At 44.6% G+C, this 6,357-nt stretch overlaps 1 pseudogene; it reads right to left on the minus strand.

The window, feature by feature from the left end:
• Positions 1 to 205: 205 nt before the first annotated feature.
• On the minus strand, positions 206 to 5,079 carry LOC112318987 (glutaryl-CoA dehydrogenase, mitochondrial-like; annotated as a pseudogene).
• Positions 5,080 to 6,357: the final 1,278 nt, after the last annotated feature.

Here is a 6,357-nt window from a genome sequence, read left to right on the forward strand (position 1 = left end):
ATTGAGAAATGTGGTACAGAGAGTCTCATCTTTTTAAGGAATGTATTCGAGTGACTTCCAAAGGGAAAATTTGAAATTAAAAAATCAGTGTCTTTCACCTCCCACCATAAAAATTGGCTCCATCTGCCCCCTCCCTGAGTAAGCTCAGAGCACAGCGGCTCCCTGGGAAAGGGTTCAGGGATCCCGGCTCCCAGGTGAAGAGCGTTCACTTGGATGCCTGGGTCCCTGTGGCTGCCCATTTGAGGATCAGAGTGTGAAAGTCATGAGTACCTTCGCAGGTGTTCACAGCCTCCAGGTTCACGGGACGTCATATCACGATACGAGTTGGAAATCCCCTTCCTCCCGGCGTCTCGGGCCTGGCGGGTGGTGTCCAGGGCCTTCCCACAGCTGTCACTCCCTTCCAGCAGGCAGGCCATTTCTGGGCCGGCCTTGCCTTGATCCTTCACACGGCTAACTGCAGGCAGGCCTGAAGGCCTGGCGCGATCGCAGTGAGCATGTCCTCCAGCTTCTTCTGAATCAGCCAGTTCCTGGCCGGCAAGATGCCAAACTCTATCCTGCCGGGGTGTACTGCCGGGCTGTGTGAAACAGAACTCAGCCGCTCCAAGCACGTCCCAGGAGAGGCCATACCAGGCGCTGTTTAGGCAGCCAAAGGGACGAAGCAGCACGTTCTTCTCCGGTCCCTCCACACCATCCATGACAATCACGCCCATGGCTGGCGCCCGCAGGGAGAACTTGCCCTCGATCTTGGGGGTTGAGAGGCCCTGCATCCCCTTCTCCAGCGGAAAGCCCCGAATGCAGTTATCTTCGCGCCGAGCCCACACTACAACAGGTCGGCTACAAGCGAGTCGTCATCCAAGTCTTGGTCCCACTGAGGGGGTCGCTCTTGCTGGGCGGGTTGTGGCGGGCTCTGGTCTCCATGCTGCCAGGGTCACTCCCATGGTTGGGCTCTGTGAGCTGGAGGCAGCCCAGGAGTTCCCCTTTGGCCAGCCGGGGCAGGTTCTTCTGCCGCCGCCTCTCACTGCCATATGCATACATGGAGTGCGCGACAAGGGGAAGCTGGACACTCATCCCTGACCTGTAGCCACACTGTCCAGTCGCTCCAGCTCCTGGGCCAGGAGCCCATACGCCACATACGAGACTCCAGCACAGCCATATCCAGGTGCCTTCCTGCTCCCCTCACAGGCCACTCAACCTGTTTTGTTCACAGCTGTGTTCTGGCTTCAAGGAAAACGTGAATACTACAGGTGCTTACCCAGCAAGTAAAATGCAAATGAAGGTGATAATGCTGTATGAATGAGTCCATAAACAAAAACGTGAAAAAAATGTCAAAAACTATACTGAGTACCATGCTATATATAATATATATATAATTTTATAGATATTACATAACATACATTTTATATTATATATCATGGTATTATATATACTTATATATACATATAATTCATATACTTATTATATAAATATATAATTTATATATTTATTATATATAATACCATGGTGTAAATTATATATTTATTATACAATAAATATATAAAATACTGTCCTTGCACCAGGGACCTGACCATCTGTTGGAGAGAAGATAAGCACATAAGAAATTCTTGTATGATTTAGAGCAAACAGAGAGGGAGGTCAATGAATAAGATTTCCTTTGAAGTGGGAAGTAGGACTTGGGCTGGATTTAAAAAATAAAACAAAACAAACAAACAAAATCATGGAAAAGATTTGGATACACAGAAGCAAAAGAGGAGGACTTTCTGGGTCAGGGAAGAAACCCAGGCAAGGATAAACAAGACTCATTTGCATGATAGTGAATGGACCAGCAGATATGTTTGGATAGGTGGGGTAGCCAATAGAACAAGGCACAATAAACGTAGTATTTGAGGAAGGTATCAGCTGACAGCAATGGGAGGATGGATGGAAGGGGAGTCTCAGAAACTAGTTACCTCTTCCTGAGTGCCTAATATACATGTCAGGCTCTGTGGTAGGATTTTATATATATTATCTGGAATCATTGCAACAATCTAAAAAGTAGGTTTCACTCTCTCTCCATTTGATGGATAAGAAAATTCAAGCTCAAAGACACTGAGAAACAGTCCAAGGCCATCCAGCTAATAGGAGGCTCAGTAAAAATTCTAACCCACTTTGGTCTGACTCCATAATAACCCTTTATTCTGCCATCTCACACTGTCCCTCCCAGAACCAGGAAGCTTCTGCTAGTGCCAGTCCCTCAAGTCAGCTACAATGTAATCATTTGGTGGATTTTGCAATTGCAGCAGTCAGTTACCGGGCAATTCATTACCTTGCCTGGTGGTGGTCTGATTTAGGTTGCTCTGTATGTCTAAATAACTCATTCAGGCCCCTTGTGGTTTGTCTTAAGGACAAGTCCTGCTCCAGTGTGCGGTTGGTGGCAGAGAAGGCAATCAGACAGAGCTGCTCTCATTACTGGCTCCCAGAGGCAAACTGCAGAGGCAGGCTCTGTGAATGGCTGCTGTAATCACAAACCAGAGGGCAGTCCTTTACTCTTGCCTAATATGGAAAATATTGGTCATGCACCAGTTGTTTCTGTAACACCTGCACATCCATGTCCTTGAGCACAAATTAAAAACCAAATTTTAATTCAGACGTCCAAGTTATTTACATGAACTGCTTTACAAGAAGATCAGAGGGAGATGCCGAAGCTGTGGTTTATAATCCACACATGCCTTTTGTTAGTTGTTTGAAGAAATCAGAAGAGGGATAGTCATGTGTGTGTTTGAGGAGGGAGAAAGGGATCCTATTTCTGTATAATAATTTCTTTTAAAGAATATTATAAAGGCAAGTCATTGTATAAATCTTAGTTCTTGAAGACCTAAGTTGTCCTTTCTTTAAATACAGAGATGGAGGTGGGAGGTGGGGATGGCTGGGCTGGGTTGGGGGAGAGTGGTGGGGGGAAATGGAGACAACTGTACTTGAACAATAAAATTTTTAAAAAATAGAGGTGGAGCCAATACTGCACACCCATCACTGATGCAGTCGAACCCAGACGGAAACAGTCTGATTGCATCACTGCCGCACACCCAGCTAGTGTCTCAGTTGGGACCTTCCACGGAGTTAATTGCAGTTGCGAATTAATCATTATCCTAACTGAGCCAGGCTTTTAATTTCCTCTTGAAGCTTCTCATTAAGTGTTCTTGAATTGGTTAATGTGAGGACACCATCAATGCAAATTATCATTTAGCAATATGCTATAAACATGCACAACTGTTTTTATTATGCACTCTACAGTGTGGAGTTTTAAGTGTGGAAAAGTCATAACCACTTATCCTAAAATTCTGTTTTCATTTTTTATTATAGTTCATCTTTGCGAGTTCTGGGTGTCTGTCAGGATCCCCTTTCCCTTTCACACTCTGGAATCCGAAATGAAAGCCGTAATGGTTTCAGGCTTTTCAGAAACTCACCTATTTCAGAAAAGAAGATCAATAAACACTTTATATGAGTGCTTTTCAAAAGTAATATCTCTTCTCTGACTTTATGTACATTAACAAAGCTATTTTAACAGCCTCATATGCTAAAAATACTTAATCAAAACTGGCCATTAATCTGTCCAGTTGACAGATAAGATGAGAATGTATAATTTTTCTATTTTTCAGGATTGGAACCAGTGTGATGCTTAGTGGGTACCCACTTTTTGAAAGAGATAAAATACAAAAAAAAAGAGTCAGAAATCCAGGCAAGAAGTCAGCATCTAGCTGATTTATCCATGAGCCAGCAACTTGGGATTCAAGGAGCAAAACCTATTCTTAAAAGGGCTGTCTTAAGGCCAGCTTCCAGGCCATAAGGTATTCTAGAACCTCTGCTTGGTACAATTGAAGGAGGATGGAATTAGAGCAGCCTGACGTGAAGCCACGGAGAGGGGGTCTGGAAGGGAGGAAACACCTCCTGCCTCAGCTCTGGAGGAGCCTCATTTAACTCTCCCAGCAACCCTGAACTTTAAGATCATCAACTGAAGGTCATTGGCATCAGTTCAACATCAACAAGAATCCCCAATCTGGGGTGCAGTAAAGAAGGAAACTTTTTTCAGTGCAAACGGCTCAGCTGTGAAAAAAGCACTGCTGTCAGGAAGCCCTGGGACCTGGCCCCTCTCTGGCTAGACAATTCCACTCTGCTCCTTGCTGGTCTGCTCTGCACCAATTTGCTCTGCCCTGCTCTGGTCTGCTCCACTCTGCTCTGCTCCACTCTGCTCTGGTCTGCTCTGTGCTGATCTTCAGGCCAGGAAATGCAGTCTTCAGTGTTTGGTGAAAAGGAAAAGTGGGCTCCCAGAGCAGGAGGGGAGCTGACTTATATAGGCAGACATCATTGGTTTGTCCACATGCAAATGAGGACTCCAAATCCTCCCAGTTTGATTGGTGCTGATTGGTCAGAATGAAGCCACTCTGATTGGTTGGTTTAAAATAAAGCTGATTGGGGAGTGGGGATACAGCTATACAGCTCCAATTGGATGGGGAAAGCCTCAGTTCTATTGGCTGAAATAGGATTCCAGGAACTCCTTTATAAGGGCTGGCTCAGATGTCAGGAGCACAGTACAGGCAGGCAGTTCAGTGCAGGATTGTCCCTGATGTGCAGTTTGCATGAGAGGTCCATGTATAGAAATGGCTGCCAGGATGTTTTTGAAATTTGAGTCCGGTTAGCCACCAGGAGCTCTTTTTTGTAGGTGTCCTCTTTCTCAGGGTCCCGAAGAGAAATAAATTACACCTTGCTCCAGATCACATAGGTGGCCAATGGAAGGCGCAAGACTCAAACAAGTTCTAAGTTCAAGTGTCCTTTTTCACACCCAAAAGCTACTTTTCCTTGGTGTAAGAACAATCAGTGGCAGATAAATAATTGTCGATACTAAAGTGTTTGGCTGGAACTCCTCTGACTTTGCTTCTGCCTGTCTCACTCTCAGTAACACCATTTGTGTTCCTCATTTATTCTTTAGGCGTGTCCATCTTAGGGACCACATTCTGATGGATATTACCTAGAGGCCTGTGCAGACATCTGTATTTCAGGCTTTGCTGTGGGTGATTGCCTTCTGCTGGTCCCTGCGGTCTCTGTCATGGCCGGAATGCTGACAGAGCTGCTCAGGAAGCCAGATGGAAGCTTGGTCACACTGTGGAGATGCCGGTGGCAGAAAAGTGACAGGACAGACAGCATGCAAGCTGGAATGTGGTTGTTCCTGTCTTGGGAAAGGCTTTGGACAGGAGCAAAGAAGCAGGCTCAGAAAGAAGTGCCAGAGACGGGCCATGCAACCGCAGGTCAGATGATACCCTGCGTGCTGGTGAACGAGGCCAGCCGCATTCCCACACAGACAGGACACCAGCAGGAGACAGACGCTCCGTTCTGTCACTTTCATCAGTATGAAAGCTTTTTGTGAGAGAAGAAATCTGTGGTATTAGGGGAAATATATCCCTGTGTGTACTGTATACTACTAAAGGTATTTTAAAGGATTGGGAACATCGCCTACACACACTTTGTACAGTTGTGTTTCTGTTGATTAGAGGAATTGTGCCTGGTGTCCTTTTTGGTTTGCTTTATTAATCCACATCCTTGATTTTAAACCATTTTCTAAAACTAGAATTCACACCTTATGAAGAAACCTTTCTTTTTAGAATCAACTTCTCCTGAGCCAGTTAGATATGGTAAAACCCTGTTTCTGCTTCAATTTCATGACATCAAGAATACAGTCTGCTCTGGCCAGGTGACTTAGGTGGTTGGAGCATCATCTCATACACCAAAATGGTTGTGGGTTCAATTCCAGGTCAGGGCACATACCTGGGTTGCAGGTTCCAGCTCTAGTTGGGGTGCACATGGGAGACAACCTATCCATGTTCTCTCATCTCTCTCTCTCCCCCCTCCCTTTTCTCTCTCTTTAAAACCAGTAAACATATCCTCATGTGAGGACTAAAAATACAGTCTACACAAGCAAGGTCTCAGAAGATGATAACATTTATTACCTTGTAAATTTACCTAGAGGGGGGTTGGGAGGTAGAGGGATCAAGCCAAAAAGAAAAAAGACTCATGAACTCGGACAACAGTGTGGTGATTATGGGGCTGCGTGGAGGCAGAGGAGCGTATGAGGGGGATAAATGGTCATGGAAGAAAATACAATAAAAAATACACTACTGAAAGAAAGGAAGAAAAAATAAAATTTACCCAGAATTCTCATTTCTAGCTGTTATGCAAAAATGAGTTTCTATACTTTTGTCCATTTTCAAACAATTCTAAAAGCTTTATTTCAAATATCTTGGTTAATATTTTCTTTTATGAGGTTTTGTACTAAATGACTCACTCAGACAAATGCCTAAAATGAAAAAAAAATGGCTATAGGAAGTTAAA

This window comes from Desmodus rotundus, chromosome 3, assembly GCF_022682495.2.
Source record: "Desmodus rotundus isolate HL8 chromosome 3, HLdesRot8A.1, whole genome shotgun sequence".
In the NCBI taxonomy this organism is placed as follows: Eukaryota; Metazoa; Chordata; class Mammalia; order Chiroptera; family Phyllostomidae; genus Desmodus; species Desmodus rotundus.